Source organism: Furipterus horrens, unplaced genomic scaffold (genome assembly GCF_987537825.1).
Source record: "Furipterus horrens unplaced genomic scaffold, mFurHor1.1.pri manual_scaffold_2, whole genome shotgun sequence".
Taxonomy (NCBI): Eukaryota; Metazoa; Chordata; class Mammalia; order Chiroptera; family Furipteridae; genus Furipterus; species Furipterus horrens.
In genome coordinates this window covers 157,280,412-157,305,301 of record NW_028327172.1, presented here as the reverse complement: position 1 = coordinate 157,305,301, position 24,890 = coordinate 157,280,412, and positions in this window count along the sequence as shown.

The following is a 24,890-nucleotide window of genomic DNA, read 5'->3' as shown; positions in this document are numbered from 1 at the left end:
ACAGGGTGATCTGTTTCATCACATTGTGGCACTGTGTGTGGGGGAGGGGTCCGAGAGGGAACAATGCTGCCTGTTCAGCACTCGCCTCTTTTCCAGGCACCTCTCCCATTTCTGTATGGGACTGGAGCCTCTCTAGCTGTTGCCCTGGCCATTGTCCCCAGAGTTGGTGGGTCTTCAGACTTTCTAGGATTGTGGGGGCCCTTTAAACAAGTGGACTCTGCTGAGAGACCAGCAGTTTCTCTTTCCACCCAAACCCCCATTGGTTTTCTTTTTTTTTTTTTTTAATTAATTATTTATTTATTTGTTTGTTTTGTTTACTTAATTTTAGAGAGAGGGGAAAGGAGAAAGAGAGGGAGAAAAACATCACTGTGTAGTTGCCTCTCACTTGCACCCCCAGTTGGGGACCTGACATGCAACCTAGTCATGTGCCCTGAATGGGAATCAAACCAGTGACACTTGGCTCACAGGCTGACGCCCCCCACTGGTTTTCACAGTCAAAAGCAATGAGGCTTTTTATTCCCCCAAGCTGGGACCGTGAGCTGCATGGTCTGGTCTGGTGCTGGGAGCGCTCCCCAGGTGTCCCTCCTGACTTTTTAAAATGCATGACTACACTTTCCATTGGCCTGCTGCCACTGCCACTGCTGCTACCACCATACCATGTCCTCTCTGCCCCGGCTCTGCCCCTCCTACCTGTCTGGATATTTCTTCTTTATATCTTTGTTGGACTTCCATGCAGCTTGGTTTTCTGGAACTCCTGGGTGTCTCTAGTTTTGAGGTAGCTATATTGCTTCTTAGTTATGGAGGGAGATGCTGCATGTCTGTCTAGGCCTCCATCTTGGCCTGAAGTCCACTTGTGATTCTTTGAAGACTTTTATACACTAATTGTCTCTGCTACTGTGTTAGGAGTTCAAGGATACACAAGCAAGAAGATTAATCTTTGCTTTACTAGATTCTTACCATGTTTTCCTGTGTGTTTAAGAGGAGTGGGCCAGGTTCTTGGTGATTTTATTGCCTCATTCTCTTGACAAAGAATGCAGTTTATCCAAGCTCAGGCAGCTCTTATGGACAGAGTTGGGACTAAAATTCAAGTTTTCTGATTCTCAGAGAACTTCCTTGGTCACAACATACCTACAAAAAGTCACGTTTTTATTTTTATTTTTGAGCTTTTGCACTTGTTTCCTTATTTTTATCATGTCACATACTACTCTTCAGTTCAACAGTAACTTTGATTGAAAATATATAGATCTGTCTCTCTCTTTTAAGCCAATATCTATTCCCCTTGGCCAGAATCATAGAAAATTTAAAAGTTTGTTTGCAGAACTGTCCAGGACTCTTTTGTAGCTGCTCAAGTGCTAATGAACTTGGAGTGTAAGTGGAAAATATTCCAAGTCTATCCCTAGAAGTGTTTCTCAGCTGAAAGAGGCCATGACATTTTAAAGAATGCCTTGATATCTCTTATAAACTTGAGTCAATAGACTTTTAAAATATTTACTATGTAGATTCTTTGTTCTCTCATGAATTATGAGACTAGTATATTCTTTTAATTAAATTTTTTTAAATTGTGGTAAATATACATAATATAAAATTTACCATCTTAACCATTTTTAAGTAGACAGATCAATTGGGTTAAGTATATTCACATTGTTGTGCAGTCTCTGGAACTTTTCTTCATCTTGTGACACTGAAACTCTCTATACATATTAAACAACTCCCTATTTTCCCCTTCCTTCAGCCCCTGGCAAACACTATTCTACCTTCAAGATCCATAAATTTCACTACTCTAGGTACCTCATATAAGTGGAATCAGATGGTACACTTTTGTGACTGGTTTATTTCACTCAGCATAATATCCTCAAATACTACAGTCTTCAAAGAATCATAAGTGAAATCTGACAAAAACCTATCTACCCTTAAATGACATTGCTACTATTACAAATTCATTTTCAACTATTTGATGGTAAACTAGAACTGGGGCTGTGTGTGTCACAAAACCCAATAATTTACAGGTCCCATTCATCCCTGTTGTACCATGTGTCAGAATTTTTCTCCTTTTTAAGGCTGAATAACATTGCATTGTATATATATACCACATTTTGTTTATTCATTTATCTGTCAATGGACATGGGATGTTTAAACTTCGGCTATTATGAATAATGCTGCTATGAACATGTGTGTACAAATATCTTTTTAAGACCTTCTTTTCAACTATTTTGAGTATGTATGCCCAGAAGTAGAATTGCTGGATTATAAAGTAATTCTATTTTTTAATTTTTGAGGAATTGCCATACTGTTTTCCATAGTGGCTTCACCATTTTGCATTTCTACTACAGTGAACAAAGATTCCATTTTCTCTATCTTCTCACCAACACTTACTTTCTGTTTTTTTTTTTTTTTTGTATTTTTTGTTTTTGTTTTAAAGTGATGTTCTAATGAGTATGAGATGGTTATCTCATTGTGGTATTGATTATATTTCCCTTTAATGATTAGCAGTGTTCTGCATTTTTTTAAATATGCTTGTTGACCATTTTTATATCATATTTGGAGAAACATCTACTCAAGTTCTCTGCCAAATTTTTAATCTGGTTGTCTTTTATTGAGTTATAAGAGGTTTTTTTTATTTTATTTTTTTATTCTGGATACTAGCCCTTATAATATATGTAACTTGAAAATATTTTATTCCATTCTGAGCACGCCTTTTTACTTCATTGGTTAAGTTCTTTGATACACAGAAGTTTATTATTTTGGTGTAATCTAGTTTATCTATGTTTTGTTTTTGTCACCTGTGCTTTTGGTATCATATTCAAGAGATAATTGCCAAATCAAATGCCATGAAAAATTTCCCCTATGTTTTCTGAAAGTTTAATAGTTTTAGGTCTTGGGTTTAGGTGTTTGATCAGCTTTTCATTCATTTTTGTATATGGTATAAAGTAAAGGTCTAATTTCATTATTTTTTTTTTTTTGCATGTGGATATCTAGTTTTCCTAAAACAACTTATTGAAAAGGCTATTCATTTCCCATTGAATGGTCTTGCTATCCTTTTAGAAAATCATTTGGCCATATAAGTGGGGGTTTATTTCTCTCTTTCTATTCTGTTTCATTGGTTTATATGTCTGTCTCATGCTAATTTTGAAATGGATAAGTGTAAGACCTTTGACATTGGTATTCTTTTCAAGATTGTTTTGGTTATTCAGAGTTCCTTGAGATTTAGCATGGATATTTCTATTCCTGCAAAAAAATAGTGTTTGCAGTTTGATAGAGATTGGATTAAACCCATAGATTGCTTTGGGTATTCTTTACATCTTAATAATATTAAGTCTTTCAATCCATAAACACTGGTTGTCTTTCCATTTATTTATGTCTTCTTAAATTACCTTTAGCATTGTTTTGTAACATCAGAGTACAGGCAAGTCTCTTGCCTGTTTGATTCAATGTATTTCTAAGTATTTTATTTTTTTTGGTGCTATTGTAAATGAAATTGCTGTCTTTTTGCATTGTTCATTGTTAGTGTATAGAAATACAATTTATTTTTAAAATGTGCTTTATTAATTATGCTGTTACAGTTGTCCCAATTTCTTTTCCCTTTGTTCCCCTCCACCCAGTGAACCCCCTCCCTTCAGCTGTTGCCCTCTTTGTCCATGCCCATTGGTTGTGCATATAGTTCTTCTCAACATCTTCCTATCTGCTCCACTCACTCCTACTATGCTTCTTAATTCCTGTACCATCTTCCTCCATTTCCCTCTTCCCCCTCCCCACTGACCTCCCCCCAAAATGTTCCCCATTGCCTACTTAGTTTGCCTTTGTTTTGATTACCTAGTTTCTGTTGTTGGTTGTTGTGATATAGTTTTTTCCTTTTAATGTTCATAGTTTTGATCCTCTTTCTCCTAAACAAGTCCCTTTAACATTTCATATAACAGTGGTTTAGATCTGATGAACTCCTTCAGATTTACTTTGTCCTGGAAGCACTTTCTCTGCCCTTCTATTCTGAATCACAATTTTACTGGATAGAATAATCATGGTTGTAGGTTTTTGCTTTTCATTCCTTTGAATATTTCTTGCCAGTCTCTTCTTGCCTGCAGAGTTTCTTTTGAGAAATCAGCTGATAGTCTTATTGGGACCTCTTTGTATGTAATTCTCTTCTTTTCTCTTGCCACTTTTAAGATCCTCTCTTTATCCTTAATTTTTGACACTTTGATTATAATGTGTCTTGGTGTGGTTCTCCCTGGGTCCAGTTTTTTGGGAACTCTCTGTGCTTCCTGAACCTGTAAGTCTATTTCCTTCCCCAAATTAGGAAAGTTCTGCTTCATTATTCTTTCACATAATTTTTCAATTTCTAGTTCTTCTTCACCTTCTGGCAACCCTATGATTCCGATGTTGGCCCACTTATAGCTGTCCCATAGGTTTCTGAGCCTCTCCTCATTTTCCTCACTTCTCATTTCCTCTTTCTGCACTGGTTGACTGTTTGTTCCTTTCCTATGTTTCAATTTGTTGATTTGATCTCTGGTTTTCTTTCCCTCACCACTAGTTTCGTGTGTGTTTTCATTCATTCCAGCAGGACTAGCCTTCATTCCTTCCCTATCTTGTTTAAGATCTGCTGTTAGATCTGTAAGCATTAGTATAACCAAAGCTCTGAACTGTGCCTCAGAAAGACTTCCTATCTGCTGATGCATTAGATTAGATATTTGCTGGCTGGTCAGCTGTGTCACTGGGATCTCTATCATGATCTGTGCCATTCTGACAGTTTTGTGTTTACCTTTGTGTCCTGGGCAGGGCTGTCACATATCCTATGTTATAGGGGGTGAAGCCCCGTTCACTCCTCACTCCCGGGCGACTCTTCTCACCATGCTGTGGTGCTGTGGTGTTTTGTATGGGGGCGGGGGTTGAAGATGGATTCCTCCCATTCACTCTCTGCTGAAAGACCCAGAGCCTCCTCCTTCATCCCCACCCTCTCTGGGCCTCACAGTCCTAGGCAATGGAGGTCTGCCTTCCCTGGCTTTGGAATTGCAAGCTGGTGGGTCTGGTCTGTCGCCAGGGGCGCTCCCCAGGAGCTTCTCGCTTCCCCTTAAATATGAGTGTCTGTGCTTACCGCCGTCCAACCACTATTGCTGCAGGTGCTGCCACCAGCACAGCTTGACCTCTCTGCCCCAGCTTCGTCCCTTCTACCTGTGCAGATGAGCACCACTTCTTTTTAACTTCATACATTGGACTTCTATGAAACTTTATGTTCTGGAACTTCTGGTTATTTCTGGTTTTGCAGTAGTTGTATTCCTTCTTAGTTGTGGAGGGAGATGGAGTGTGTCAGTCTCGGCCTGCATCTTGGCCAGAAGTTCAATACAATTGATTTTTGTATGCTCATTTTGTGTTCTGCAACTTTGATGAATTTGTTTATTAATTGTAACAGTTTTTATTTTTGTGAAATATTTTGGGTTTTCTACATGTAAGATCATGTTGTCTGTAGAGATTATTTTTTTGCTTCCTTTTCATTTTGGCTCATGTCTTTTATTTTTTTCTTATTTAATTGTGCTGGCTAGAACTTTCCAGTATGGCATTGAATAGAAGTTGTGAAAGTGGGCATCCTTGTTACTGAATAAAACAATTATTTTGTGCCATAGCCATTGTGACTCAGTTGATTAGAGTGTCATTCTGTAAACCAAAGGGCATGGATTTGATTCTGTGTCAGGGCAAATTCCCAGGTTGTGGGTTCAGTTCCCTGTTGGGATGCATACAAGAAGCACTGATTGATGTTTCTCTTTCACATTGATGTTTCTCTACCTCTCTTCCCCTCTCTCTAAAATCAATAATTATGTCCCATGTGAGGATAAAAAAATTATCTTGTGTTAAAGGGGATAGGAATGTATAACAAATGAATTTCAAAGGAAAATTAGCAAAATTTTTGTATGGATATTCTTAGGCTCTTGGTTTGCTCTTTACTCTCAGTGTGCTCCAGCCACGCATCACATTCTAGACCACAATCACATGTGATCTAGGCCACTATCTCATTTAAAACATATTTATGGGTGAACAGGTATTAACATAGACACTGTAGTTTAATGAAGAAGATGCAGGGTCCATGCTTTCAGGGACCATACAGTCTAGTTTGGGTGTGTGTGTATTTGTGTGGGGTAGGGATATACAATCATATAATTAAATAAACAATAAGGAAAAATTTGAAAAGTGTTAAATTTTATAGAGAACATGCAACATGACTGTTGGATAGACAGTGACTAAGGATGATTAGGGACATCTTATCTAAAAATATGACAGTTAAGCCATGATGTAAATGAGGGAAGGACCCAGCCATATGCAGACTTAGGAGCAGTGTTCTAGACAGACAAACCATTAATGCACAAGTACATGGCAGAAATAAGTTTGTCTTGCTCACTATTTTTTCTTCATTATTTGTATCTCCAGCATTTAATTTGGTGTCTTATGCTTGCAGGCACTCAAGAAATGTTTACTGAATAAGTGAGGATGGGTATATGGTAAGCATCCTGAGATGAGATGAAAAGTGCATACTCTGTTATTTCATACTCTGTTATTTCATACTCTGAGATGAAAACCTGAGGTAACAGATAAACTTCCTCAATTCTCCTTCATTTTATTTCTCTGCACCCAAACTACAGTACTGTACCAGGTATTGGAAATGAGGTGTGTGTTGGGGCTATGACATTCACTTATTTTTTTTCCTCAATGCATCGAGTTCAGCTTTTATTTAACTAATTAAACAAATATTATTCACCACCTGCTGTCAAGTACTCTGAGATAAAATCCCTTTCTTTTTGGAACATAAAGATTATTGGGGATAGAGATATTGTGCTAGTTATTATACAATTTAGTTTTAATTATAGCCATATTAAGTATTATTAAGTAAAAGAACAGTGTGTCATGGAGCATATAACAAGTGACAATGTAGTACAGAAATTTAGAAAAAATTTATTTGAAGAAGTGACATTAAATTGAGACCTGTAAAATATAATGATTGAATTAAGTATCACAACTTCCTTTTTGGCTTTGAAATTCTGTGACCATATTTCTATTTTAGACACTGTTTAAATTCTTATGGTGATATTGAGGCACAGAGATGGGTTGTAGTTTAAAGGTATGAAAACAACTTCTTCTACCACAGATGACTCTGCAACAAGAAGCACACAGGGTCTGAGCCCAGATCACCCAATACTGTTTCTTACAAGAATGTGGATGAGGTCGTGATGTCTCTATACTTGTTCAACCACTTTTTTCTAACTTCCTGTGTACTTATTCTTGTTGTTCTTCTCTGCCTCCTTGGTAAATCTGCTAACACATATCCAGTCTGAATACTGAAGGGATGTGACTGAGGACAAGTGCACAGTATTGGTGATGGAGACAAACCTGATTTTGAATTTAAAAGAATAGATTAAGAGAATTATAATATTCAGCTTCCCTCTAGGTATTGGTTAAGATTCAAATAGCTGTAGAATATGTTATTTTTCTGGGTTCTCTTATTTCTCTGTGGTCCAGTCAAATGTAAACTTCTCACCTTCACACCAAATGGAGAATATTAAATTTTTCATCCACAGAGATTGCTCTTCAAGCACTCTCCTCCTCTGTAGCTCAAACAATGCAGTTTTGAGGGTCTGACCAGCAGCTGTAGTGGAGTATATATTCCTTGGAATTTTATTACAAAATCTTGGACAAATAAAGCATCTTAATCCAACTAATCTCCATTTTTTAACCTTTCTTTCAATTTGCTGATTAACCAGTGATTGAAAAAGCCCATACAGAGACCTCATTGCCTTCTTAAGGCAGGTGACTCATTCCATTCTTTGAATGGTTTTATTCATATTGATAGCCAACATCTATCTAGCTATAATAACTTCTCAATTGCCCCTATTTATTCTCTGTACTCTGCTCAAATAGGTATAGAGCTGGAATTTCAGCCCATTTCACATGTGGCTTTTAAACACTGAAAGCTTCCCTTCCTCGAGGTAGTGATGCATAAAACAAACAAACCAGCTACACAAACTGTGCAAATAGTAACTGCCTGGAAAGTTAAAAAAATTCAATGAGAAGAAACAAAACAAAAACAGAAAAAACAAAAAATACTACAAAACTAAAATACTGAAACAGGGTGTATGGCAGAACAGCTACAATTGATAAAAGCTACAGAAACTGTCAAGAAGAAGGAAGACCACCCCCATCAGAATTATGATTAAAACTTGCAGAGACCAGTTGATCAAAGATGGGGTCTAATTTCACCTAACAGTAATCAATCCTTCGCCTCAGTATACACTCCTTGTATACATTAGCTTGCTAAACCACGCCCTCCCAGTCACCATGATCGGAAATGGAAATCTCATATAAGGACACAATGTGGCCTGCAGAGCTCTTCTGAGCTTTCCTTCCCAGGGAAATTCCTGAGTATTCCTCCCCTTAATGAAAACCCTATCCCCTGATTAAATGAACCTCAATAAATGAAGCAATTCCACTAAAGGGGGCATGCTCTGTCTGTGGAGTAGCCCACTCCCTGTCTCACCACTTCACTAATAAACTTCCTTCCACTTTAAAGCTGGCTCTTGTTTGAATTCTCTTCTGTGTGAAGTCAAGAATGCACAGAATACCCAGAGTCTGAGACCCTCAGAATGCCTACATCAGCAACACCTCAGATCACCACAAAATATGCTTCTTTCAGTGCATATATTTCAGTGGGGCCTATTTCCTTCCTACCACCCCAAAAATGTTGAGGAACCCTGTATTTAGTCTTCAGAGAAGACCAAAACTGCACAAGTGATTAGTGGAGAGAAAGGAAAGTCATACATGGGTAGTAATTATGCTGAATCAGCTGCTCTTCTTGGACTAATGGTACAAGAAGGAGAGATGCACTTCACAGGAGAGATAGCTGGGACAAGTGTGTTTTTGAAAGCAGAAAGGTTCTCTCTCACATCTGTAGGAGTAAAAGCATATGGTTGGAGAGAAATAATGAGCTATCCCAAATATAGAACATCTTATGCAAATGCTTGTACTTAAAACTGGTTATTTAACTATTGAATGCACATAAATCATGACCATTAAAATAAGAAAGTATAGAAATACAAACAATGGATGCCTTGTAGTAAATATGTTTCAAAAGGTTATTTTCTTTTCTTTTATTTTTTTGAGCAACGTAGCTCCTTAGAACTAGAGGGGAAATGTTTGCATTATGTCACCAGTTCTTAAAAGTAAACTTTAACCATACAGTTCTCAGGATCAAGTAATAGCTAGCTTTCACTAAAGCAACTATAGGCTAATATCTTTGCATCATTCCATTAACTCTCAGCCCCATGTGGTAATATAATACTTTACTCATTTTATAGGTGTGGAAATTAAAGCTTTATGAGGTTAAACAAGTTGCTCAAGTTTGCACAATCAGCATGTGGCGGAACCAGACTTTGAACTAGGTTAAGTGACTCAGAATTCAAGTATGGGATGTTTCTCCCCACATCCAGCTGTTGGGTGAATAAAGGGGACCAATAGGGAGAAAAGCAAGATGAGGTAATAGACACTGTATCTCTCCTAAAAGTGAACTGGGACCTGAATAAATTGGCATCTAAGATGAGGCTTGAAGGACAGATAGAAGTTCGATTTAAAAATCGGTTGGTGGCAGAGCAGGACAGGGTACCTGTGCGCAGGTGCTGCCAGGTGCTCCACCCTCCTGTTCCACCACCGCTGCTCTTCCATGTTCTGCTCTGTGGAGGTGCCTGGCCTTTGCTCTCGTCCCCTTTCTTCCTGCCTCCCACTGCCAGTAGGAGCCATCTGCTGCTGCCTCTGGGACCCCATGTCATTACCTCCCTGAGCACAATGCCCTCCAAATAGGGAGGTGATGGAACTAAACCACCCCCAATCATTGGAAGATTTGGAACCTCCTTGAAAATTGGTATTTCTGGATTGCCAAATGTTAGGAAATCTTTCTTCAGTGTTTTAGCCAACAGTCAGGCTTCAGCAGAAAACTTCTCATTCTGCACTATTGATCCTAATGAGAGCAGAGTACCTGTGCCAAATGAAAGGTTTGATTTTCTTTGCCAGTACCACAGACGAGCAGGAAAAGTTTCTGCCTTTCTAAATGTAGTGGATATTGTTGATTTTGTAAAAAAGGCTCACAATGGACAAGGCCTGGGCAGTGTCCTTTTATCTCCAGATAGGGTGTGTGCCTGTACTCAGGAAAGGCATGGAGGCTCCTCCAGCTGCAGAAAAGATTCACACAGATTTTGGAAAAAGATTCATTATGGCTGCAGTAATGAAATATGAATATTTTCAAGAGGAAGTTTCTGAAAATATTAGAAAGTTCAGACAAGGCAGAAATGATATTGTTGAAAATGGAGGTATTATCTTCTTTAAGTTTATTATTCAGATAAGTGTATAATTTCCAAAAGGCATATGGTTTTTTAAAGTTAAGATTTATGAAAACTGAAGGGATAAACTTGGTGGGATGGGAATCTTCTACAAATAGAAATATTTTGCTTTTAAAATTAAAATAGTGTGTACCTTCAATGAAATGCAAGGACTCTAATGTGAACAGCTTTGCTTTTTGCATGATTAAGACCCTATATCCCATTGTAGAAGCTTTTCAAGAATCATATTACTCTCATGATACTTCGGTAATTTGTCACATTTGACAGTGAGGATCAATATGGCATGATTTTCTCTGAATCTACAGATAATGCATGTTTTGCAGTACTGCAGATGTCTACACTCAATGAAACATTTGAAAATCAATCAATCAATCAATCAATCAGTCAATCAGGAGGTGGTTGGAGCTAGCAGGCAGAAAAAGACAGTCTAGCCAGAGGGAATGGTATGTGCAAAATCATGGAGGAAAGGAGTGTATGAGGCACAATGATATAACAGATAGATGGAGCACCATGAGTGTGGGGGTGGAAGCTACTGTCCTACATGCTCTTCTACAGTCCAGCCACCATCCCCTACCACCAGATAGACAAATCCTCTCTCTTTGAATATGGGTGTACTTGTGACTTGCTAGTCACAAATATAAAGTGATGGAAGTGACACTGAGCACATTCTGTGGCTAGGTAATAAAGGCAACATGGCTTCTACATTGTTATTTGGGAACTTTGGAGCCCTGAGCTGCCATTTGAGAAATCTAATGATCCTGAGGTTGCCATGCTGTGGGGGAATCTAGGCCCCAGGGAGAAGCCATTGTAGGTATTCTGGCTGACAGTACCAGATAAGGTCCAAGCCAATATACGTGTGACATAATCACAGGCATCAACCACTAGACATGTGAATAGAGATATTTCCAGATGATTCCAGTCTCCATTTATTAACTCACTCAAGCCTTTAAGATGTCTCAGCTGAGGCCCCAGACATCATATCACAGAAACAACTGTCTTTGTTGTGTACTGAGTTTCTAACCCAACCAATGGTTGTTTTATAGCACTAATATTTGGGATGACTTGCTCTGCAGCTGTAGTAATTGGAACAGATGGTTGTATTGTGCAAGCAGTTGACTAAATATGTCTGGAGTTCAGGAGAGAGATGTGGGCTGGAAACCTGGCACTTGGAGTAAATTTAGCTGAAGCCTTAAGAAAACATGGGGTAATCCAGAGGGGTGTGTAATCCTGGGGCATAGGAACACTGAAGAGGGAAAAAAAAGGATAAGAAACAAGAAAGAGACCAAGAAAAAGGCATCTGAGGAAGGAGCAAAATGGGGAGAGAGGGTTACTAAGGAAGGCAAAGGATGAGAGTGTTTTATGAAATACAAGAAGATCAATACTCTCAGATGCTGTGGAGAGAGCACTGGAAAAGTGACTGAAGTGACTGTGAGTTTAACAATAAACAGGTACCCTTGTCCAGACCAGTTTCAGGAAGAAGTGAGGTTGAAGGACAGACTGGGGTGTGGTGAAGAGTGTGTACCTTGCATAGTAGGTGCTTATTGAATATTTGTTGAATAAATGAATCTGAGGTGGTAAAATAGAGACTAGTTGGTTACAGATGAAAAAAAAAAAAAAAAAAAAAAAAAACAGAGAAAGAGCCGGTAGAAATAGCCAGGGATTCTTGGTGAGAAGTGGGGGTCGGGGGGAGAAGGTATTGTAGCATTTGCAGATGAAGCTGCAGCATACTTCTTTCCCACAGCTGTCTCTTGCTGCCCTTGGCCCACACCAGCATCTGGCATGGACTTGTGCAGAGCCCACTGCATACACCCCACAGGGGCTTAGCTGCTCTAAAGTTCCAGCCTGGGGACTTTTTCACCACATCACAGCACTGCCTGGATGACAGTGACATGGGTGAGTTGCCAACACTTCCCAGAACATGCAAGTGTTTTGTTTAATAAGAGGGCAGGGATTGAGGGGAGGAGAGAGTAGTCAGCCAGCTATAAAACATGGTCACAAACTGTGGTCTAATATACAAGTGCCATGGAGAAAGTTAAAAACAACATCTTCTATTCTGACAGCACCTTCCTTCTTCCAAGAGCCTGTAACACCCTATAACTCAAATTTGTTTCCCAAACTTACCCAATCCAGCACAAACATGTCATTTCCTTTGTGAGTATACTAGAGGATCAGAGAAGGAAAACTCTGACTCCAAAAAACCTCCGCTGCCTTGCAGCATACCTCTTCAGGGGAAAGGCTAAGGGAGTAAACCCCGACAGAAAATCCGGAGCCGGAGTCCCTAAGGCGGTTTGACGTTGTAGTCAACACCGGCAACTCCTGCGGCGCACCTGAAGCCAAGCTGTATTGACTCCGTCTTTCCCTTGGACCCTTCAGCTGCGAAGAGAGGGGGGGTCTGCTGCATGGGCAACAGCAGACCCTCCATATCACCCTGCCCAGGCTCTGTAGCTTCAGCTTCACTGGAGAGGACACTCCAGCGTCATCGCAAGGTGTCGATTTAACATGGGAGGAGACAGATACCGTGTCACTCCCGAGTCGGACTGCACAGCCATTCTCGGCAGTGCAGATAGACTCTTAAGAAGCTACACCATCGTCTCTCGAGACGGACGGCTGCCGCCGCCGCCGATACTAGAGGATCAGGAGGAGGGTAGCAGGGTACTTTCAGACAATTTAATGTTCTTATTTTTTACTTAAAACTAAATTTAGAACCAAACACTTTGCTGTTTTCTATAAATAATAGGTAAGCTTCTTTATTTGTATAGTTTCTGTTTTATATTATCAATTTAAGCTGGTTTTGAGGTAAATTTGCCTGCCACAGAGTCCTGACAGGTGACTTTGGGACAAATTATACCAAAAAACTTGCTGCCTACTAAGTGGGGAGAATCCTTGTCTGAATATACATTATAATACAGTATTAAAGGAACAGCATTTTAATTCGGCTGCCATTCAGGCTGACTGATTCTCTGTTGGACTGATGTCTGTCCTGGGCTGGAGAAATTCTAAGTCAATGGAAAATTATGATTGCTTGAAGCAAGTTAGGATAATGGGTGAATTATGGATCTTTTTCAAATCATATGCCTAAGTGGCTAACTTAGACTAAACAGGACAGCAAAAATTCTTCTAAGATGATCATTAAATACACGTGCCTTATATTTGCTTGCCAAATATTGAAGAGGGATAGACTCCTACAGGCTTTTTATATTCTAAAGCAGCTTCATATGAGAGACATGATCTTTGTTAATATCACAGAATTAACTTGTTTTAAGGAAAAATTAGCCTTTGAGTCTTTTACATGCCCTGGAACCTTATTTCCAGATGAAAGCCAGAAACTGGGGTCCTCTTATTATGCCATTGAAGCTGAGTAATTAAACTGCCAAGAGAATGCCATTTCTCTTGCCAAATCATCATGAGACAAAAATCTTTCCAAATTTTCTCTCCCCATCTCCCTGAATTTGTTATTAACCAAAAGAACATAAAAATGCTTCACAAAACTTTTTCATCCTTATGGGATGTTAGTGTTCAAAAACTGTATTTCTTCCCATATAGACAATGGCTTTATTCAAGAGAATGTTAAAGTCAAGCCCAGGAGTCATTAGAGTGGCCTCATCCACAAACATTTTGGATTCAAGAATGATCTCTGTAAGGTGGACTCCCAGTGGGTAGATTCCAGTCTGTGTCTGTAGCAATAAGCTTTCAGGGGACCTCTGGTGAGGACCATTTTCCATCCTCAAGCCACGTGATGGTTACATGTGTGTGTTAACTTGATTGGAGTATGGGGTGCTTAGATGCTTGGTGAAACATCATTTTGGGATGTGTCTGTAAGAATGTCTGTGGATGAGATTAACATTTGAATCAGCAGACTGAGTAAAATACATTGCCCTCCTCAATGTGGATGGGCCTCATCCTAGTCATTGAAGGCAAAAATGGGACAAAAGGTTGAGCAAGAGAGGATTTACTTTCTGCCTGATCGTCAAGCTGGGACATTGTTTTTCTTCTGCCTTTGAACTGGGACTCAGACTAGAACTTGAACCATCAGTTCTTCTGGTTCTCAAGTCATTAAACTGCAGATCTTGGTAATTCTCTGTCTCAGTAATCATGTTAGCCAATTCCTTTGAATGAATGAATGAATAAATTAAGTAAATAAATATGTATCTCCTATTGGTTTGGTTTCTCTAGAGAACCCTGACTGATACAGGCCTTTTGTCATGCTTTTCCCAGTCCCAGGGTTCAGGGTACAACAAAAGATGGGGATCCGGGCAAAGTCAGTGTGACCCCATGTCTCACATGCAGCACTGAGTGGGGACTTTACTCTTGCCACTCAGATGGTTAAAATGGGGGTGCTGTCATGTGATAGCATGATTCTTTTCACTCCCCACTCCGGTGTTCCTAGGGTGTTTGATTTGTAAGCTCATTTATTGGGAGTTCCTTGTTTAGAGAAAATAAAAATATAGAGATGACCAACAAATTGTTTTTCAGAGTATCATTTAGTTAACCATCTGAATTTAATTGTCTAGTTTGCCAATTATTTAGTTCTTTAACACTACTATGTCCAACCACTTGCCTGCTTTCATGTTATTTTAGTAACAATTAGCAACTCAACCTGAAGACAGTCATGGGACGTGGAAAGGAATGAAAGTAGAAGGCAGTTGATGGTACTGTTTTCCTTCTTTCTGGCTTTATGAAAGTAAGCCTGATGTTTATAAATTGTACTTGGGCTTTTTGGTGACTTTTACTGAGGGGAGAAAGAATGGGACATTCTACATCTCAAAGGATCAGTTCCAATTTCTATGCTCTCACAATTTAGGAGGCATGCATGTCAACGGGTTTATTAAATTGGCAACTGGTAATTTTGCACATCCAAGAAGAGCTTGGGAAGGATACATTTTAAACATAGGACTCAGGCATTTATATGTTTGCTTTACATTTATTTGGGACATCTGAAATATTTCCACATGAAAATTTAAATGAACTTAATAATGATTAGACTGACAGAATGATGCAGTAGAAGTAGATCAAATATACACATTTACTGTATGATCCTGGACATAGCACTTCACTGCTCTGGGCGGCAATTGACCTGATGTCACATGAATAAAATGAAGAAATGCCTGTTTTTCAGACTATGTCATGGTGCCATGCTCTCTGCAAAGATGGGGATAATCTGAGTGGGGGGAACTCCTAATCTCTGCTTCAACTAGAGAAGCTCCATTTTAATCTACCTACAGAAATATGGAGCATCCATGAAATATTTCTTTTGAAGAGACATTTTCAGGCAGATTCAAGATGGTGGCAGAGTAGATGTGAGTTACATTCATCTTCTCCCAGGACCAAACTGAATTACAGCTAACCTGAATAACCAATAGAAGACTACCTGAACAGAAGTCTTATAACCAAAAATTTACAGAAGAAGCCACACTGAAACTGGTAAGAAAGGTGCAGAAATGAAAAGGGTTAGCCCTGCACCCATGGGAGATAGCTGAGATTCCAGTGGGATATCTCAGCTGCACAGGTCCCCTGTTAGGAGTGCGGGGTCTCAACCTTATGTCAGGCTTCCCAACTCACAGCACTGGAGCTGGAAAGAGGAACCCATTTAATATCTGGCTGTGAAAATTAGTGGGAATTCTGTCTGTCAGGGAGAAACAGGAATCTACTAGAAACCCAGGTGCCATCTTAAAGGACCAGCGCACAAAATCTTGTTTGTAACCACTCACCTTATTCTTGGAGTGGATTAGAGTCATGTGAGGAAAGACTGGGCTGTGTGACTCCTGAGAGAGACCTGAAGGCACAGCTGACAATGTCCTTGTGCTGATACCCCTTCCTACACTACCCTCAGATGCCAATTTTCCTGGGCTGAATACTACCCTTCATACAGCATTAACCTGGGGAAATGCAATAGCCCAACTCACTGGCTTCCTGTCACCTGCTCTGCCAACTCTTGTCCTGCAGGTGAGTCAGCTGCCCAGGCTTATGGTATAGAGGTCCAGACAACTCAGAGGGTATCAGAGATTGAGTTGTGTAGCTCTGAGGTGAGGGCCACTCCCTCCCTCACCCACCAGCCTGCCTACCTCCACCACCCCACAAGATATTTTCTAGCCTCACCCTCCAAACTCCCAGTGGCCCCACCCTTTGGAGCCCAGGCTCTTGAGGAGTTCCAGGCAAAATATGAAAGAGATGGTTATGTGGCTCTATGGTAGGGATTATTTTTTCTTCACATGAACACCTGATCTCTGCCACCATTGCTGTGTTACCCCTCCCTTCACATGGCCAAATCTTAGTCTGTTTGGTCCTAATGAACTTTGATGGACTTACCCTGACAACGCCCTGAGACCCCTACCCCACCAAAAAGGTTTGTGGGCACCCAGGGTGTATATGTTGGGACTATTGCTCAGTGGCCTCAGATCCAGTACTCACATCAAATTTAAATCTGTATTAGTCTGGTGAACACCACTCATCCCTACCTGGTGACTCACTGAGAACCTACCTCATGAAACTTGAGTACCACCAGAGGCTCTTCCAGTGACAGTGGGCAGCCAGTAGGCAGAGGCAGGCAGAAGCAGATCTAGGAATGCTTTGGATCTTTTGCTGACCTGCCCCCAGTCTCAATGCTAATGGAAGCCAGCCTCGATGCACAGCTTGGCCCTTCTCATGCACACCAAAGTCCACGAAGGCAGCCACAAACTGAGGATCACTTTGAAAAAAGGTAGGCCAGAGCCAGTCATAGGCAACATCTGACATTGGCCTGCACCAGCATCTGTCCTAAGAAGCCCCAGAACCAACACACTCAGTGGCAGGCTTCAGACAATATCAGAGCAGGACCCAATTAGCTCCACAAACAGAATATCCAAAAGGAGATCTCAGTAGGCACCAGACCCTGCTGGGGCAAATTCTTCTTTGTGGGCTTAGCACCTGTAAAGCAGCTTATACATGATTGGGGTTGATTCTCACAGTCCGCCAGCCTGAGAGTTGACCTCATGCACAGGCAGGTTAACAGTAATCAAGACTCAACTACAACATGAGGGCTCACATAACTTACACAAAATAAGAGACAAATAAGGACACTACATAATAACAAAGGTATCAATCCAACAAGAGGATATAACTTTTGTAAACATTTATATATACAAATAGGAGCACTTAAATACAAGTAAAATTTTGATGGATTTTGACATTCTGTTGGTGTCAATGGATAGATCTTCCAGATAGAAAAGCAACAGGGAAATAGTGGCTTTAAATGACACACTAGTACAGATGAATTTAACTGACATTTTCAGAGCATTCATCTCAAAGTGGCAGAATATATATTCTTTTCAAGTGCACATGTTAGGACACATAACAAGTTTCAATAAATTTAAGAAGATTGAAATCATATTAAAAATCTTCTCTGACCATAATGGTATAAAACTAGAAATCTATCACAAGGAATAAACTCAAAATAATACAAACACATGGAGGATAATTAACATTTGATTAAACAATGAATAGTTTAACAATGAAATCAAGGAAGAGAACAAGATACCTTGAAACAAATGAAAATGAGAACATACCGACCCAAAATCTAAGGAACACTGCAAAAGCAGTTCTAAGAGGGAATTCATAACACTACAGGCCTACCTCAAGAAATAAGAAATATCTGAAATAAACAGTCTAACCTTACATTTAAAGGAACTAGAAAAAATAAACAACAAATAAAGCCCAAAGTGAGTAGAAGAAAGGAAATAAAGATCAGAGCAGAAATAAATGAAATAGATTATAAAACAAAATACAAAAGTTCAATGAACCCAATAGCTGGTTCTCTGAAAAAAATAAACAAGATTGATAAACCTTTAACCAGACTCAAAGAAAAAAAGAAAGTGTGTAAATAAATAGAATCAGAAATGAAAAAGGAGAAGTAACAATTGACACCACAGAATTACAAAGGGCTATAAGAAAATATAATGAGCAACTATATACCAACGAATTGGGCATCTCAAAGAAATGGATAAATTCCTAGAAACACAAAACCTCTCAATACTGAATCAAGAAGAACCAGAAAATCTGAACAAACTAATTATAACTAATGAAATTGAAAGAGTAATCAAAACACTTCCAATAAACAAAAGTTGTGTATTGGATAGCTTCACAGGTCAATTTTGCTGAACATTCAAAGAAGACCTAACACACACCTATCCTTCTCAAAATACTTCAAAAATTTAAGAGGAGGAAAGACTTCCAAGCTCATTTTACGAGGCCAGCATTATCCTAATTCCAAAATCAGATAAATACACTACCAAGAAAGAAAAATATAGTCCAATATCCTTGACAAACATACCACAAAAACCTCAACAAAATATTAGCTAACTTAATCCAGCAATCCATTAAAAAAGTCATCTATCACGATCAAGTGGAATTTATTCCTGGAATACAAGATTGGTACAATATGCACAAATCAATAAACATGATACATCACATAAATAAAATGAAGGGCAAAAACCAATGAGTATATTAATAAATGCAGAAAAAGCAATTGACAAAATCCAGCACCCATTTATGATAAAAACTTTTAACAAAATAAGAATAGAGGGAACATAGCTCCACATAATAAAGGCTATATATGATAAACCCACAGCTAACATATACTGAGGGGGGAATATCAAAAGCATTTCTTTTAAGATCAGGAACAAGACAAGGGTGTCCACTTTACCACTCTTATTCAACATAGTACTGGAAGTCTTAGTCACAGCAACCAGACATGAAGAAAAAAATTAAAAATCCAAACTGGAAAGGAAGAAGTAAAACTGTCTTTATTTGCATATGACATGATATTGTATAGAGAGAGCCCTAAAGATTCCACCAAAAAACTACTAGAACTGACAAATAAATTCAGTAAAGTAGCAAGATACAAAATAATTATTCAGAAATTGGTTGCACTTTTATACATCAATAATGAACTATTAGAAAAGGAAACTAAAAAAAAATCCCATTTATAATACATCAGAAAAAAATATCTAGGAATAAATTTAAACAAAGATATAAAAGACCTGTACTCAAAAAATTATGATACTAAAATAAAAATTGAAGGAAATGCAAATAAATGGAAACACACTGTGCTATACATTGTTAATATTCATACCACCCAAAGCAATCTATAGATTTAACACAATTCTTATCAAAATACCAATGGCATATTTCTTAGAACTAGAACAAATAATTTAAAAATTTATATGGAACCAGAAAGATCCTAAATAGGTACTGGCAAAAAAAACAGATGTATAGATCAATGGAACAGGTTAAATAGCTCAGAAATAGACCCACGCTTATATGGTCAATAATATATGACAAAAGAGGTAAAAAGATACTGTGGAGTAAAGACAACCTATTCAATATATGGTATTGGGAAAATTGGACAGATACATACAAAAAAATGAAATTAGACCACCTTTTTGCACCATGTACAAGAATAAACACAGATTTGATTAAAGACTTAAGTGTAAGACTTAAAACCATAAAACTTTTTGAAGAAAACATAGGCAGTAAAATCTAGAACATTTTTCTTAGCAATATTTTTTCTGATATATTTTTTTGAGCAAGGGAAACAAAAGAAAAGTAGATAAAAAATAGTGCTATATCAAAATAAAAAGGTTTTGTCCAGCTAAAGAAGCCATCAACAAAATGAGAAGAGATCTTGCTAAATGAGAGAAGATAATTGCCAATGATACATCTAATTAAGGGTTAATATCCAATATTTATAAAGAACTCATACAGCTCAACACCAAAACAAACAAATAAACAAACAAACAAAATACAATCCATTTAAAAAATAGGCAAAGGACTTGAACAGAAACTTTTCCAAAGAGGACATACCATGGCCATTAGACATATGAAAACATGCTCAACATCATTCATCAACAAAGAAACACAAATTAAAGTTACAAAAAGATAGCAGCTCACAACTGTCAGAATGGCTATCATCAATAAATCAACAAACAACAAATGTTGGTGAAAAAGTGGAGAAAATGGACCCTAGTGCATTGTTGGTGGGAATGCAAATTTGTGCAACTATTATAGAAAATATTATGGAGGTTCCTGGAAAAATTGAAGATGGAACTGCCCTATGATCCAGTAATTCCTCTTCTAGGTATGTAGTCAAAGAAACCCAAAACAATAATGTAAAAGAATATTTATATACTTCTATATTCTCTATGTTCATTGCAGCATTATTTACAGTAGCCAAGATATGGGAACAACCCAAGTGCCCTTTGATAGCCGACCAGATAAAAAGCAGTGTACATATATACAATGCAATATTACTCAGCCATAAAAAGAGTGAAATCTTGCCATTTGCAACAGCATGGTTGGATCTAGAGGGTATTATGCTACATGATATAAGTCTGACAGAGGAAGACAAATGCCATATGATTTCACTTATATGTAGACCCTAAAGAACAAAATAAATAAATAAACAAAACAGAAACAGACATAGATACAGAGAAGAGAGTGATGGTTGCGGGGCGGTTGGAGGACTGGGGGAAGAAGGTGAGGGGACTGAGGAGTACAGATTGGTAGTTCCAAAATAGTCATGGGGATGTAAAATACATTATAGGAAATACAGTCAATAATATTTTAATAACTATATGTTTCCAGCTGGATACTAGAAGTATCAAAGGAAACACTTTGTGATTTTCTAACCACTATACTGTACTCCTGAAACTAATAAAAAATAATGTTGAATGTAAAATGTAATTTAAAAATAAAAACTAAATAAATTGTATATTAAACTATTTCAATATTTCAAATAGAAGTTGAATAATAAAATAATTTCATAGCTAAAAAACTTTTGATGATCTCATATTCTGCTCAGTGATAATATGTTGTGTAATTTTCTTCAATGTTCTTCACTATGAGGGTAAGCCCTGATTTATTCATGGAGGGGGAGGGGAAAAGACACACATATGTATTTATAAGTAGCTATATTTTTGTCTGTGCATTTATTCACCATCTTTTTCACTTACTCACTCTACTCCCAGCTTTGTTCTTTCTCTAGAAATCACCATTGCAGTTTTAATAGTTCCTGTATGAAACAAATGGTTAAATTTATTAAAAAATTTCCTCATATTTTTTTCTCTTTTTTTAATTAAATGTTTAATTTTATTTTGGAGTATTCCAAATTCCCAGAGTTAATATTATTCCATTTAGAAAAAAACATCCCAAATACCTCCAATTGAAAGACTAATGTTTTGATTTTTTTCTCAGCATTCACCATGCTTGTTAGCACAAATGGGAGAAAATTCACTGAAACTTCATCTGAAAACTAAAATCATATTTTATACACAATGTCTCATTAGTGATAGCTCAACATCCTCATAAGCCTTCTCTTCTCCAGGTGGAGTTAAATGCTAGGTTTTAACTGAAGTGTAGAAATCTAAATCTTTTCTTGTCTGATTGATTTTTTTTTTTTGCCATAAAAATATCTAGTGATGTTTTAACAAATAAAGATTCTTTTATCCTTGGTGTTTCAACCAATCTTAATTCTATTGGAGTTTGTTTCTTTTAATGGGTTTTCAGAAACTGACTTAAGGTATCTACTGACAAATGGCATTACTACATAAAAAGTAAGAATTAACCTTTTTGTTGTTGTCACTTTTTTAAAGCATCCCAGCAGAAATTCATAAGGAAAATCTCATAAGAAACTCTCTGGTCTTTTAAATTACTTTCATATTTACTGCAAAGATTTAATGATCCTGTCCTCACTAACCACAACACAAAGGAGGAAAAATCCTATCCATGGCTATGGAGTAACCTTTTATCTACATTCAGTAAAGTTTTTAGAACTCTGTGCCAAATTCCCATTAAAAAAATTATGTAGCAAGTATTTAGTCAAGCATGGCTATCGATAAATCAAACCTCTCACCAATCTCACAACCATGTCTATTGGATCAAAATGAACGAAAAGGAGTTTTATTTGTAAAGGCCACTCCTCAGCAAAATCAATCTAAGGCAGCGATTTTCAACCTTTCTTATCTCATGGCACATCACTAATTACTAAATTCTGTAGCACACCAAAATATATATTTTTGCTAATCTAACAAAAATAGGTATAATTTTGATTGATTTACAAAGTAATAATAATAATAATAATAGTAATTACCTACCCTTTTCCTCCAAAGTGACTTTTCAAAATCAGGTGCCTATATTTGTATATAAGAATTTCTTGGTACCAAGAATTAACCAAGCAGATATAAACTTATTATGCAATGTGACCAACAAGATGCAACTCTATTATATGACCTATATATTTATGGTTCAAGACAGAGCATTCACAATGGGTGACTATTGTTGTGTTGGCTGTTGTCATTTTTTATTTGACAATCTAAGGGAAAAGAGATCAGTGCCCCTGACTAAATACTCAGGTATTGCATGTTTAAAAAATTTTTGCAGCACACCGGTTGAAAATTGAAGATCTAAGGGAAAGTGTTTCCATTGTATATCTACTTGTACATCTACCTATCTATCACCTATCTATCTGCCTGTCTATCAATCACCTATCATCTTCTCACTCTGCTATAAGCCCCAGGAGCACAAGGACTGTGTTTACTCATGTCCATGTATCCCACAGCACTTAACCAGGAAATTGGGTAATTTTTGAATAATTGAATTATGTATTATAATTTTCCACATGTCTAAATACTGAAGTCCAAAGTACAGAAAGCTAGCTAGTAGACTTCTCAACCCAAATATCACCATTTCTATCAGATAAATTGAAATAGTTTTATACCCAATATATCTATAGCAATAACAATATACATATAGCAATAACAACAAACTCAAATTTATATGAGTGCTACAAATTTTTAAGAACGATGACAACAGACTTTTTTATTTGAACTTCTTAATGTGGTGTGAGCATAATCTTGCTCATTTTACATGTGAGGAATCTGTGGCTCAGAAAGATTAAGCAGCTGGTTTTGGAGCACACAAGTAGTGAGTACTCAAGTCAGGTTAGATGCAGACTCCATGCTCTTTTCAACATGATGCCCTAAATGAGCTCAAGGAAAAACAAATCAGTTTCTTGTATGGTCCCAAATATTATGTATTGCTTTTATATATGTGTGTGTTCGGCCCTGGCTGGTTTAGCTCAGTGGATTGAGCGTCGGCCTGCGAGCTAAGTGTCGCTGGTTCGATCTTCCAGTCAGGGTACATCAGAGAAGGAAAACTCTGACTCCAAAAAACCTCCGCTGCCTTGCGGCATACCTCTTCAGGGGAAAGGCTAAGGGAGTAAACCCCGACAGAAAATCCGGAGCCGGAGTCCCTAAGGCGGTTTGACGTTGTAGTCAACACCGGCAACTCCTGCGGCGCACCTGAAGCCAAGCTGTATTGACTCCGTCTTTCCCTTGGACCCTTCAGCTGCGAAGAGAGGGGGGGTCTGCTGCATGGGCAACAGCAGACCCTCCATATTACCCTGCCCAGGCTCTGTAGCTTCAGCGTCATCACATGATGTCGATTCAACACGGGAGGAGACAGATACCATGTCACTCCCGAGTCGGACTGCACAGCCATTCTCGGCGGTGCAGATAGACTCTTAAGAAGCTACACCATCGTCTCTCGAGACGGACGGCTGCCGACTGATGTGTGTGTGTGTGTGATGAATTACTGCCAAGGGGGAGCAAAAACTGAGTTATCTACATGTTTTACACCAAACAGCTATGATTATCTCAAAAATAGATAATTGAAACAAAAATGGGTTATAAGCTACTTCTGTTTTCTACTTCTCCTCTATAAATGGATGCACTAATAATTCCTTTGTGACTATATTTTTACAAGTAATAAATGGGTTAATGACAATGTATAGTATTTCAAGCCTGACAAGCTTTTCTAAAGTCACCAAACTACTCTGTGAGCATGTACATTTATGAGGAGTCTGTGGCTTCCCAATAATTCTTCACTCATAAGTATCTTTCTGACAACATTGTAGGACTTGCCACATTTTAGCCTTTCTACCCTCTACCCCACTTCCCTCTGTCGCCAGTTCTCTAGTACTTGCAGCAACTAAAACCAGATTGAGAGAGGTTTGGACTTGAGAAGTATCTGGTGAGCCTGGATTCTTGGAATCTGGACCACATGGCTGTATAAAAGTTACAAATTCCAAATTTTTATTAGGACAAAACAAACAATAGCTGAAGAAAGGATTTGTTCTCTTAGCCTTGGAGAAATAAGTTGCTACCAAAAAAATTAGACCAGTGGCTACTGAAAAAGAGAAGACAACAGACAAATAAATAAAACTTAGTCCAAGAGAAGCTAATTCTAGCCACCTCCCAACCTCTCATTGTAGTGGAACCAGACAGCTCTCAGGAATTTTGGCTGTGATATTATGATGGCTATTACTATGACTAGGTTTCTCATTGAATTTACTGCTTTTTCAATGATGTTACTTAAATTTTGACACCAGTACACTAAATTAAATGACTAGTTGACTGAATTTTTAACTGAGCCTGAACTGTTCTTTTGTTTTGTTTTGTTTTTTATACAGTCTAGGAAAGAAAGGGAAAGGGAAAAAGA